The sequence below is a fragment of the Phocoena sinus genome, chromosome 7 (assembly GCF_008692025.1).
Source record: "Phocoena sinus isolate mPhoSin1 chromosome 7, mPhoSin1.pri, whole genome shotgun sequence".
In the NCBI taxonomy this organism is placed as follows: domain Eukaryota; kingdom Metazoa; phylum Chordata; class Mammalia; order Artiodactyla; family Phocoenidae; genus Phocoena; species Phocoena sinus.
In genome coordinates, this window is record NC_045769.1 from 51,496,451 (window position 1) to 51,510,526 (window position 14,076).

At 37.7% G+C, this 14,076-nt stretch overlaps 1 long non-coding RNA gene across 1 annotated transcript; it reads right to left on the bottom strand.

The window, feature by feature from the left end:
• Positions 1-2,613: 2,613 nt before the first annotated feature.
• LOC116757012 lies at positions 2,614-13,791 on the bottom strand. The gene is made up of 3 exons (XR_004350818.1): positions 13,781-13,791; positions 9,819-9,825; positions 2,614-2,796 (listed from the first exon to the last, which is right to left on the bottom strand). It is a non-coding gene; the product is annotated as an uncharacterized LOC116757012 (long non-coding RNA).
• Between the last annotated feature and the right edge of the window lie 285 nt (positions 13,792-14,076).

Genomic DNA, 14,076 nt, shown 5'->3' on the forward strand with positions numbered 1-14,076 from the left:
ATTTTTATCAAGCTGGCTTTTTTAGCTTAATTTAACTTAACTGCACACACAATAAAAAAGCCCCCTCATTTTTAGGGCAAGATTTCCTTTAATTTCCAATTAAGTAAGTATTTGTAAGTTTTGTACATAAATAAACCTGACTAGGGTATTAATTGGAGCTGGCAATCTGCTGTTCATTTTTCTTTTGTTTTAAAAGCTTTATTTCCCATTCTGAGGTCGGTTTGTCGAAATAAAATTGCTAGTGACAATCGTGTGGTGCTGCTTGAGAGCTTCACTCCTCTAGGTTTTGCCCCAGATTTGTTTTAGCCCCCTCTTATGTGTCTCGGGTTCTCCTGGTGTTGTATAAGACTACCACGGGTGCTCCAATCGTGGAATGGCCAGTTCTTATTCACATCCCTGGTTGAGCAGTTTAATTAAATGAGTGTTTCCCTGTAGGGACAGCAGCACAGCATGAGGTCTTGCCTCCACCACTCCTGCAAGTTTCTCAGTTGCCTGAGAAAGCTGTTGCTGGCCTGGAGGAGAGGATCCCTTCTTTGGAGCTCAGAAGCTCTCATAAGATTTTGGTTTTTTATTTTGACAAACTCTATTAAGGTAGACAATTCAAGGAAAAATGACAGGCCAGTCTTCTCCCTAATTACTCAGTCCCACCCTACTCAGTGTTTAACTGAGCAAAGTCTTCCCGGTCTTTAAACTGAAGATACCCACTCAGTGTCTAAACTGAGCAAAATCTTCCCAGTCCTTTGACTGAGGATAACCCAGTTACCTCTTCTTGAAACTAAGTCTCAAGGATAACCTATTCCCCCACTGAATAAAACTTAGGATTATCAACGAATAATGGGAGATCCTAGAACCAGGAGAGAATCACCCACATTCATCTGGACTCCCTGAGGAGGCGATGGGCACAAGAGGCCTCTTCTGGTATCAAGGATCCAGATCCTCATAGAGTACAGGTGAAGGAGAGGAATCTGCTCTCGTCCCTTCGTTGGTCGGCTATAACTGTTGACTAAAAAATTATTCATACCCTAAAAGTTGAGAGTTATGTTTTATTTGGCAGGAATTTTTAGGATTTCAAGCCCAGGAGGCAGCATCTCAAGTAACCCTGAGAGAACTGCTCCCTGTTGGGAGTGTTTAAATCTCAGATTCAATTTCAGTACTTGTCAATGGTCTGCTCATATTTTCTATTTCTTCCTGGGAGATTGTATCTTTCTAAGAATTTGTCCATTTCTTCTAGATTGTCCACTTTATTGGCTTGTAGTAGTATAGTTGCTTGTAGTAGTCTTTTATGGTCTTCTATATTTCTTTGGTGTCAGTTGTAACTTCTCCATTTTCATTTCTAATTATATTTGTTTGGGTCCTCTCCCCCCCCTTTTTTATTGATGAGCCTGGCTAAAGGGTTATCAATTTTGTTTATCTTCTCAAAGAACCATCTTTTAGTTTCATTGATCTTTTCTGTTGTTTTCTTAGTCTCTATTTCATTTATTTCTGCTCTGATCTTTATGATATCTTTCCTTCTACTAACTTTGGCTTGTGTTTGCTTTTATTTCTCTAGTTGCTTTAGGTGTAAAGTTAGGTTGTTTATTTGAGATTTTTCTTGTTTCCTAAGATAAACTTGTATCACTATAAACTTCCCTCTTAGAACTTCTTTTGCTGCATCCCATAGGGTTTGGATCATCGTGATTTTGCTTTCATTTGTCTCTAGGTATTTTTTTATTTCCTCTTTGATTTCTTCAGTGATCCACTGGTTTTTAGTAGCATATTGTTTAGCCTCCATGTGTTTGTGTTTTTTTTTTTTTTTTTTTATGCGTTACGCGGGCCTCTCACTGTTGTGGCCTCTCCTGTTGCGGAGGACAGGCTCCGGACGCGCAGGCTCAGCGGCCATGGCTCACGGGCCCAGCCGCTCCGCGGCATGTGGGATCTTCCCAGACCGGGGCACGAACCCGTGTCCCCTGCATCGGCAGGCGGACTCTCAACCACTGCGCCACCAGGGAAGCCCGTGTTTGTGTTTTTTACAATTTTTTTTTCTTGTGGTTGATTTCTAATCTCATAGCATTATGGTTGGAAAAGATGCTTGATATGATTTCAATTTTCTTAAATTTATTAAGACTTCCTTTGTGGCCCAGCATGTGATCTATCCTGGAGAATGTTCCACGGGCACTTGAAAAGAATGTGAATTCTGCTGCTTTTGGATGGAATGCTCTATAAATATCAATTAAGTCGATCTGGTCTAATGTGTCATTTTAGGCCTCTGTTTCCTTATTGACTTTCTGTCTGAATGATCTGTCCATTGATGTAAGTGGGGTGTTAAAGTCCTCCACTACTATTGTGCTACTGTCAATTTCTCCTTTTATGTCTGAAAACATTTGCCTTATATATTGAGGTGCTTCTATGTTGGGTGCATAAATATTTACAATTGTTATATCTTCTTCTTGGGTTGATCCCTTAATCATTAATGTAGTGTCCTTCCTTTTCTCTTGTGACAGTCTTTATTTTAGTGTCTATTTTGTCTGATATGAGTCTTATTACTCCAGCTTTCTTTTGATTTCCATTTGAATGTGTACCTTCTTCCATCCCCTCACTTTCAGTCTGTATGTGTCTCTAGATCTGTCTCTTGTTGACAGCATGTATACAGGTCTTGTTTTTGTATCTATTCAGCCAGTCTATGTCCTTTGGTTGAGCATTTAGTCTGCTTACATTTAAGGTAATTATCGATATCTATATTCTTACTGACATTTTGTTAATTGTTTTAGATTTGTTTTTGTAGCTCTTTTTTCTTCCTTTCCTCTTTTGTTCTCTTCTCTTGTGGTTTGATATAGGATTTTTAACTTTCTTTTTCTGATATTTCATTTTTAGTGTACAGAAACACAACATATTTCTGTATAGTAATCTTTATCCTACAACCTTCAAGAATTCATTTATTAGTTCTAATAGTTTTGGGGTGGAGACTTTACGGGTTCTCTATATGGAGTATCATGTCATCTGAAAAGAGTGACAGTGTTACCTCTTCCCTTCCAATTTGTATACCTTTTATTTCTTTTTCTTGTCTGATTGCTGGGGCTAGGATTTCCAATGCTATGTTGACTAGAAATGGTGAGAGTGGGCATCCTTGTCTTTTTCCTGAACTTAGCAGGAAGGCTTTAAGGTTTTCACCTTTGAGTATTATGTTGGCTGTGGGTTTGTCATAAATAGGCTTTATGATGTTGATATAGGTTCCTTCTAAACCCAGTTTGATGAGAGTTTTTATCATGAATGGATGTTAAATTTTGTCAAATACTTTTTCTGCATCTATTGAAGTGATCATGTGATTTTTGTCTTTCCTTTTCTTAATGTGGTCTATCACATTGATTGATTTTGAACCATTCCTGTTGAACCATCTTGTGACCTTGGAGTAAATCCAACTTGATCATGGTGTATGATCCTTTTAATGTATTGTTGGATTCAGTTTGGTAATATTTTGTTGAAGCTTTTTGCATTTCTATTCATCAAAGTTATTGGCCTGTAGTTTTTTTTTTTGTAGCATCTTTGGTTTTGGTGTCAGGATAATAGTGGTCTTATATAATGAATTTGGGAGTGTTTCTGCCTCTTCAAGTTTTTAGAATAGTTTGAGAGGGACAGGTATAAGTTCTTTATGTGTGTGGTAGAATTTCCCTGTGAAGGTTTGGTCCTGGACTTTTGTTTGCTGGGAGTTTTTTAAATTACAGATTCAGTTTCACTTCTAGTGCTCTTTCTGTTCAAACTGTCTGTTTCTTCTTGCCTCAGTCTTGGCAAGCTTTTTTCCTAGAAATTTTTCCATTTCTTCCAGGTTGTCCAATTTGTTGGCATACAACTCTTCATAGTATTCTCTTACAATTTTTTTGTATCTCTGTTGTGTTGGTTGTTATTTCTCCTCTTTTGTTTCTTATTTTATTTGTGTTCTCCTTTTTGGTGAGCTTGGCTAAAGGTTTATCCATTTTGTTTATCTTTTCAAAATACCAGCTCTTGGTTTTATTGATCGTTTCTACTTTTTGAGGGGAGGATATCATTTTACTTATTTCCTCTCTGATCTTTATTATTTCCTTCCTTCTGCTGACTTTGGGCTTTGTTCTTCTTTTTCTAATTCTTTTAGGTGGTAAGTTAGGTTGTTTATTTGAGATTTTTCTTGTTTCTTGAGGAAGGCATGTATTACTATAAACTTTCCTCTCAGAAGAGCTTTTGCTGCACCTCATAGATTTTGGAAAGTTGTGTTTTCATTTTCATTTGTCTCAACGTATTTTCTGATTTCCTTTTTGATTTCATTGTTGACCCATTGGTTTTTTAGTAGCATGTTGTTTAGTTTCCATGTGTTTGTTCTTTTCCTGTTTTTCTTTCTATAGTTGATTTCTAGTTTCATACTGTTGTGGTTGAAAAAGATGCTTGATATAGTTTCTATCCTCTTAAATTTATTGAAGCTTATTTTGTGACTTAGAATGTGATCTATCCTGGAGAATGTTCCATGCTTCCCTGCACACTTGAAAAGAATGTGTAGTGTTTTTTTCTTTTGGATGTGGTGTCCCGTAGATATTAATTAAGTCCAACAGGTATAAGGTGTCATTTAGGACCTCTGTTGCCTTACTGATTTTCTATCTGGATGATCTGTCCATTGATATCTGTGGGGTGTTAAAGTCTCCTACTATCATTGTATTATTGTCAATTTCTCCCTTTATGTCTGTTAGTGTTTGCTTTATGTAGTTAGGTGCTCCTATATTGGGTGTGTATATGTCAATAAGGGTAATACCTTTGTGTATTGATCCCTTTATCATTATATAATGCCCTTCTTTGTCTTTCTTTATGGTCTTTGTTTTAAAGTCTATTTTGTCTGATATGAGTATTGCTACCCTGTCTTTCCTGTTGTTTCCATCTTCATGAAATACCTTTTCCATCCCCTCACTTTCATTCTGTGTGTCCATCACCCTGAAATGAGACTCTTTTCGGCAACATATTGCAGGTTCTTTTTTTTTATCCAGTCAACCACTTTATGGCTTTCAATTGGAGTATTTAGTCCATTGACATTTTATTATTAATAGGTATGTACTTATTGCCATTTTAATCCTTGTTTTCCAGTTGTTTTTGTAGTCATTCTTTGCTCATTTTTTCTTCTTTTTGTTTTTTCCTTTTGTGGGCTGATGATTTTCTTTTGTAGTATGCTTGATTTCCTTTTGTTCTAATTTTTGTGACTCTATTGTATGTTTTTATTTGTGGTTACCATGGAATTCATGTATGTTGACTAGTGACTATATCTACTTGCTTTAAACTGTCATTCAAATTCAAAGGCATTTAAAAAGATCTATATGCTTTTACTTCCCTCCCCATATTTTGTGATTTTGATTTCCTATTTTACATCTTCATACTTCTTTTTTACTGTTTATTGTAGTTATAATTACTTTTACAATTTTTCCTTGTTTTTTAATCTATGTACTGGCTTATTTAAGTGACCTTCAATCACTGGTTTATTTAAGGATCTTCAATTCTTAGTATATATTTTCCTTTCCTATTGGGATTTTCCCTTTTCTATAGATTCTTTTCCATTTAGAGAATACCCTTCAACATTTCTTTTAGGGTAGGTTTAATATTGCAGAATTCTTTAAGTTTTTGCTTATCTGAGAAATTCTTTATCTCTCCTTCTATGCTAAATTATAATCTTGCTGTGTAGAGTATCCTAGGTTGCAGGTTTTTCTCTTTCAGGACTTTAAGTATATAATGCCACTCTCTTCTAGCTTCAGAGAAATCAGCTGATAGCCTTATGGGGGTTCCCTTTATATGACTCTTTGTTTTCTCTTGCTGCCTTTAGAATTCTCTCTTTACATTTAATTTTTGCCATTTTAATTATGCTATATCTTGGCGTGGGTCTGTTTTGGTTCGTCTTGTTTGGGACCCTGTGTTTCTTGTACCTAGATATTTGTTCCTTTTTTAGATTGGGAATTTTTCAGCCATAATTTCTTCAAATACATTTTCAATCCCCTTCTCTCTCTCCTCCTTCTGGAATCTCTATTATGCTTAGGTTGGCATGCTTTATGTTATTCCATAGATCTCGTATGTTGCTTTCATTTCTTTTCATTTGTCTTTCTGTCTGCTGTTGAGTGATTTCCATTTATTCTATTTTCCAGATCACTTATGCATTCTTCTGTGTCACTTAGTCTGCTATTTATTGATTCTAGATTGCTTTTATCTCAAAAATTGAATTATTTTTCATTGAGTCTTCTTTATAGTTTCTAGTTCCTTGTTAATGTGATCTGTGCTTAGATTGATTCCCTTTCTTTAATTCAGTTAGCATTTTTATTACTGATTTTTTAAACTTGCTACCTGGTAGACTGATTTTCTGTTTTATTATTTATTTTTTCAGGGGTTTTCTCTTGCTCTTTCAATTAAGAGTAGTTCCTCTGACTTTTCATTTTACTTTACTTTCTCTATCTCTGTGAATTTAGGTGAAACAGTTACTTATTGTGGTCTTGAAGGGGTGTTCTTATGTGGGAGCATCCCTATGCAGACTGCATGTGCCCAGTGCCCTTGGTGGGAGGGCTGGATTTGATGTGGATGCCAGGCATGTCTTTCCTCAGGGTGTACTGGCAGCCATCACCTTGATAGGGTTTTTGGCTGGTATTGGAGTAGCTAGAGCCTGCTCAGGATATGAGGAGAGACTTCCTCTCTGCTCAGTGGCAGTCACAGCCTTTTCAAGGTTGGGGGCTGCTCAAGTTGCTGGAGCAGATACCCTGAGGGTCAGGCTTGAACTGGCTCTGTTCCTTTTAAGTGTTTGTTTTTCCTTCTCCCCATACTGGGGCCTTTGCTCCAAAGTGGGGGGAATGCTGTAGTAAGCAGGGATCAAGTGCTTACAGAGATCTGATACACCTCTGTAAGCAGAGGCATCTGCAAGCTCCATTTAGACACAGCCCAAGGTCGTGGTCTCTTCCCTTATTGTCCCAGATCTAGTGCAAGGGTTTGGTACTGAGTGAGTGGGGCCAAAGCATTCACTCAGCTGATGCTGGGGATTGTGGCATTGTGGATGCAAGAGTTGAAGAGGCTGCACTGCTGTGAGAAGTCTGGGCTGCTTGGCATTTGAGAAAGCATGAACAGTGGCCACTGCTGCTCCACCTGGACCACACTCTGGGCCCCTGGGTTGCCTCTGTGTCCTTAAATCGAGTCTTTTCCCAGACCTGGTTGCCCTACATCTGTGCCAAGCTGTGGCATGGAGTGAGTGGGGCCAGAGAGTTCACTCAAACTCATGTTGGGAAATGTGGTGAAGCAGCAGCCGCTAGGGCAGACCTTTCTCTGCCCTGTCTGGTGGCAAGCCAGAATCTGTGTATTCCTCATGAGTGGAGTCTAGGTTTCTTCAGTCTTTCTATGTGTCTCAGCAGTTTTCCAAGCAGCCAAGGGGCTTGTCTTCTCCCCGCTGGACCCCAGGATTGGGATACCTAGTCTGTGGTTTTACCCCACTCACTTCCCATGTCCACCCACGAGTTCTCCTTTTTCCACTTAGTCCCATCCCAGGGTCACAGGTCCCAACCCATTGCTTTCCTTCCCAGTGTACCTGATTACATGGGAATCTTTCTTGCAGCCTAGGTTGTATAGGATTTCTTCTTCCAGTTTCCAGTTAGTTTCCTGTGAGAATTGTTCCACATGTAGATGTATTTTTTTTTTTTTTTTTTTTAATGCGTTACGCGGGCCTCTCACTGTTGTGGCCTCTCCCGCCGCGGAGGACAGGCTCCGGACGCGCAGGCTCAGCGGCCATGGCTCACGGGCCCAGCCGCTCCGCGGCATGTGGGATCCTCCCAGACCGGGGCACGAACCCGTGTCCCCTGCATCGGCAGGCGGACTCTCTACCACTGCGCCACCAGGGAAGCCCTGTAGATGTATTTTTGATGTGTTTGTGGGGAGAGGTGAGCTCCATGTCCTGTTTCTCCACCATCTTGATCCCCTTATCCTGTGTTTTTCATACTATATCAAGTTTATGCACATTTCCATCTCCCCTGCTAGTTTGTGAACTGTTTCAAGGTGGTAATGGCACATTTCCAGTACTTACCAAAGAACCTGGTGCACAGAGGGAGTTATGTTTATGGAACAGATGAATGAGTAAACTAATATCATCACATATTCCTATATCCAGAAAGCATACATATTATTTCTATTTATGGTTTCCACATATTGTTTAATGATCACAAGAAATAGGTGAATTTTAGTTGTAGAAAATTTGAATGGAAAGAGCAAATAGCCAATACCATGGTCAAGATGTCCACTTGAGAAAAGCTGGTTGATTATCAGCCAAGAGGACTCACAGGCGTTATTATCTTGGTAAGCATGTAATCCTAAATCTTGTGTAGTCACTCTGAGAGTGGATGTGCTAACCACTGATGTGATGGACTCCCAGTAACCAGACTCATGAGATTGATGAACAGAATACAAATGTTAATATACCAATACTCATGAGTGTTGGCATAATCAGAGTATTCTTGACCTGCAGGCATATCTATCTGGAATTGGAATCAGAGCACTGAGATTGACACAAATTTCTTCAGTGTGACGTATCTATCTCCCTGAAAGGAAGAGCATTTTTCATGAGAAAATGAAAGAAAACGTCAGGAACTTTTTTACCTGTAAGAGAAAAACCAATTGACAAGAATTGCTTTGAAGTGTGCTAAGGGTCAAAGATAAAGGTCTCTGACCCACTTCTCTAGATATAAAGATGATTCTTTATAGAGCTGGAGGGAAAAGTTCATCTCTGCTTTATTTTCCCCAGAGCTCTCTTTTCCCTTGTTTCATACTATAGTGAACAGATGATAAGGAGGAAATGAATTCAAATTTATTTACTTGCAAATAGACATATTCTACAAAGCTTTGCTTTGAGTAAGGATAGTTAATAGCAAAGTAGTGCTACCAATTTTTCATCTTTCAAATTCCAAACTGATTCAATCAAAAACACATTCTGTTAAACACAGTTACTCCTCGGCAAAAAACATTCTCCCAATGTGTTGAGCATTCATTTGACTTTCTTGTTAGTGACTCAGATATTACTTAGAGTCACATCAAGTTGTTTTCTCTCTCATGTTAAATGTATTCTTTAGTTGTGTGGTATATTGAACAAACATCACCTGACTATCTAATGTTTTTAATTCATACAGAGAACCAAATTCAGTGCTTATGTAGTAGATGTATGACACAATTTTTAAAAAATTATGTCCTTATAATTCAGAACTTTCCAATTGAATTTTACAAAAATATAACAAGATGTAACATCAACTCTTAGAGAGGGGAAATCAGTAGCTTTTTCCAAACTTGCTTTTGATTTGCTTCCTTCTTAGTTTCATCTATAAATGGCAAATTAACTATGTACTTGTCTTATTTTCTTAAAGAACTTCTTGGAGCATTACTTGAATTAGTGTACAAAAACTTGGTACCTATTTGATGATAACCACACAGAATATCTTTAGAGTTTAGAGTTACTTATGTAACAGTGAAAAAAATGTAGGATAGTTTTAGTTTTAATTACAGAGATAAGTTTTCATTCTTTTATGGATAGACCTGGAAAATTGATGGTTTCTGTCTTGTACCTGGTAAAAGAGTGGAGAAACTAGAGAAGTTTTGGGCTGGCATAGAAGCATTCAAGGACTGACTGACTGACTGACTGATGGAAGAAGAACAGTTATTTGAATTTACAAAAGTCATGGCTCCCTTATCCAGAGTCATCGTCTTGAAGGGCAAGATCATAACTCACCACTATCCTTAGAATAATGTCAAGACTCTTTAATATGAAACATAAGACCTCATGTAACCTGGTCCTTGCTTGTAGATTTCAGTGCCCCAGTAATGCTGACATGCTTTCTCACCTACAGACTTTTGCTTAATTATCCTCTTTGCCTGGAACACTCTGTCCCTTTTTAATTTTTCACTGAGCTAATTCCCACTCATCTTTTTGATGTCCCCTTAAGTGCCTCTTCCTTTGTGAAAGCCTTGATCCCCCAAACTGGGTTAGGTGTCCTTTCATTATGCTCTAGTAGCATTTTGTTTTTACCTCTGTGGTAATATTTTATATACTAAATTGTAATTTACAGTTTTCTTGTCCACATCTATAACTAGACTTCAGGAGAGCAGAGGGCAAGCACTATATCTTTCTTACTTTTGTATTCCAGTGCTTGACACAGCATGCATCTGATAGACATTAATTGAATGAATTGATGCATAAATAAACAAATGTTAGTGTAAACCAGTGGTTTTCAAATGGGGCACTTGATCTTGCTTATCAGGGGACATTTGGCAATTTCTGAAGACATTTAAATTAAGATTTAGGAGAGGTGGTGCTATATCATTTAGTAGGTAGATGCCAGGTATACTGTTAAAAATCCTATAGTGCACAGGTCAGCCTCCTATAATGAAGTGTTATCTGATCCAAAATGTCAATAGTGTCAAGACTGAGGAACTCTGGGGTAAATAATACTACGTTTATTGTAACAGGTAATACAAAGGTGTCCTCAGGGGTAAGTAGTAGAAAAAAGTGGGTGGCAAAGGAAATAACTGGCATGTTTGGAAATTGGACCTTTCAAACTGAGGTACAAGGAAAGTTGTTCAAAACCAAGGTCGTGGAGAACAATAGGGACCAACCTTCCTGTGTTAGTGCTGCCATGTGTGGTGGGTTGAGTGGAGAAGTCCAAAAGTTTTAGGCTTAGATGTGCTCTCTAATATGTTTGTTATTCTTTTCTTATCCCTTATAGTTACTGCTCTTTTGTGTTGCCTTAATTTCCTCCTACCGTCCATTAAATATTTGTCATTCAATTTTCAAGTTTTAAAAAAATATACTCACTTTGAACATTTCAGATTGTATACTGGGGAGGAAAAACTGAAAATGAATTCCCCATAATTTGTAGGAGAAAGTTAGAGGAGATTGAACCTAAAATGCTTCCTATATAGGAATAAAAAAAACCATTGTATTTCTGGCCTATGTTCTTAGAAATAGGGATATATTATCTTATAAGCTCTATATTACATCTTTCTTTGATCACATTTTGTCTAAAGTTAAACATAGTAAGACCCTTTTTTCTATATATAGATTTGAAATACATCTAATACAAAGTTAAATAAAATTGGCCTTTAAAATCATAATCAGTATAACAAAAATGGAACCAATTAGTAAACAAGAAAGTGTACTTGTTTACTGTATCTATGGAAACAAAGGGAAAATTACTTCTGCTTCCAACAAATGTACAAAGATGAAAAATATTTTGCTTCTCTGAATAATCAGCACAGATGTTGCCCTCCTTGTCAACCTTGTGTTATTACCTATTTTATCACAAGAAAAGCAAAGTCATGGGGGTGGAGATCAAAAGATATAAGATTAAGAAAATGTATTGAAGATGCCTTAAAGAAAATTGTATACTATCAATTAATTGGGATTTCTGAATTGCTTTCTGAATCAGCAAATAAAAATTGTCCAAACCTAGGTGGTTTCTAAGTCAAGTCTGTGACCTGACATAAATATGACCAATTTCTGTACAGTTTTATAAGCAAATTTTAATAGAAAATCTTTAAGATTAAGAACATGGAAGAATAAAAATTAATCAAACTGGGAAGAGACTCCCAAAATACATATCAGAAAAATAATATTCCATTAAGTTTTAAATGAGATGTCCTATGAGCCATGCTGATATCATGTATCTGGTTTTCATCAGGATCTACAGCTTGATGAGATTTCCTGAAAGATATCCATACTTTCCAGGTGATTCTCACCAGATATTAAAGAATAAATGGAATTTATATGAGAATTAAGGCTGAAATGCAATTTCTACCACCCCACATACACCTCTTATCTCTCTACTGAAGTTAAAAGATTGATGTGTTCCTCTAATTTGGTTTAAAAGTTTTATAATCTATATAGTTTGTTTTAAAAAATCAAGGAGTTGAAAAACTATTTGTTTACATTAGATTTTTTGTTTGATTTTGTTTTGTGTGTTTTGGTTTTTTTCATAGAATCAGCTGAAAAACAAAGGTTTTCTTGAATCATCTTTCACAGTGGATTGAGTGTGTTCTGTCTATGTAGTTAATGGTTGGGTTTGGTTCTTCCCCAAGCTCAAGACAGTTTAAAGCACTTGTTCTCCTGGGTGAAGACAGAGGAGAGCCAATTACCTGGTGCAGCCAGGCAGGTGCTCCAGTCAGGCTCCCTGCTAAGAGGTAAGTCGCAACTGCAAATGCTGGCAGGATGCTGGCAAGAGACTCCTATCACTCTAAGAAGACAGGGAGGTGGTGAGGGCAGAGTTCCTTCTGGAGGAGTCTCTGTCTCTGCCCTAGCACATCCTGTCAATGCCCTTTTAGAAGTTAAGTATTGTAGCATTGCACAGCCATCTAAGACTCTAGTGGCCTAAGATGGTGGTAAAAGCCATCATTTGCCTCACACACATTTTCTCACATACAACTCACATAACCCCCTGGCCAAGGGAGTATGTTTATCTTCTTTCTTAAAGACAAGGAAGTAATTTGCCCAAAGTCACACATATAATCAGTGGTAGAGCTACATTTCAAACTGAGGTCTCTCTAACCCCGACACTGCTGTGTTCTCTCTCCACAACTCCTTGTGGCTCCTTGCAAGTTCTCCAGAGCTGCCTTTCTAACTAAAAGAGGAAGTAGCATTGGTCATTTTTCTGAGTCAATCACATAGAACCTTTGTTTTCTGATCTAGCAATCAGATATTAAAGAATGTAATAATATTCTAGAATCTCTTAATTGGAATCTTGACCCAATTCTATTGTTAACTTTGAATCCTAAACTTTGAATAATCTCGATTTTGGCTTTTTTTGTGCAAAAAATTCATCACCACAATCTGTTATTTCGTACAGGAGTTCTATGGAAAACTTAATGGATGATTTTTAAATTTCTACCATGAAACATCGCATGATGAAGGCAAAGAGTCATTACTGATTGGGAACATAGAATAGCAGGAATATATCAATAGCTTTTGATGTCATTAATGTCAAAGAAAAATTGCACTGGACAGGGCTTCCTTGGTGGCGCAGTCGTTGAGAGTCCGCCTGCCGATGCAGGGGACACGGGTTCGTGCCCCGGTCTGGAAGGATCTCACATGCTGTGGAGCGGCTAGGCCCGTGAGCCATGGCTGCTGAGCCTGCGCGTCCAGAGCCTATGCTCCGCAACGGGAGAGGCCACAACAGTGAGAGGCCCGCGTACCGCAAAAAAAAAAAAAAAAAAAAAAGTTGCATTGGACAAAGTCAAAAGGGTAGGGAAGGCTTTTCCTCAAGACTACTGCAATAGGGGAGAGAGACTGAGCTCAATTTCACTGAAACAAAAGGGGTACAGAGTTTTTAAGAGTTGGGATGAGGGGAATCATAAACCACCTGTATCTCCTAATTTTCCTAACCCAAAGAAAAAGTAAACTTTCTCACATCTTCATGACAGAAGGAAGTTTTAAATCTTGTAACAAGGCATCCACTGAAGTTAGGTTCTAATCTCCCACAGACTCTGGGAGATAGGGGCACTATCTTCCTTGATGAATATGTTTCAACACGATGATTGTCAGGTCTTTGGGAAAGACATTCCCCAGGTTATAAAACTAGCAAGAGGCTTCTAAGGAGATCTGTATACATTTCAAAGAGAACAGAGAAAGAATTTATGATTATATGTTTTGTAAAGCAAATGCTCTAAGAAAAGGGACTATGATTAGGAACAAACCTATCTAAAGTTTAGTCAAGCTGAGGGGAACATTGAGGTCATCTTAGTCATTAACAATAAGGCTTTACCAAAACCTAAAATTAGCATTGTATTTGTTATATATTACTATGACTATTTGGGAGCTGGCACTACTTGTCTCCCAAAGATCTATGGGCTCTGAATAATCATACTGCTTTTAAGTCTGCAGATAAAGAAAGAAAACACAGATAGTTTGGGTAAACAGTCCAACAGATCTCCATAATATCTTTATAATAACTCAATCTAAGTGGCCAGTTTGCATATATTATTCTGATAATTTCCTTAATTATTAAATTTCTTTGACTATAGAGATTTTTCTGTTCTCCTTCAATTATTATTAAATATGTGATAGCTGAATCATATAATGTTAGCTGCTGGAAGAAC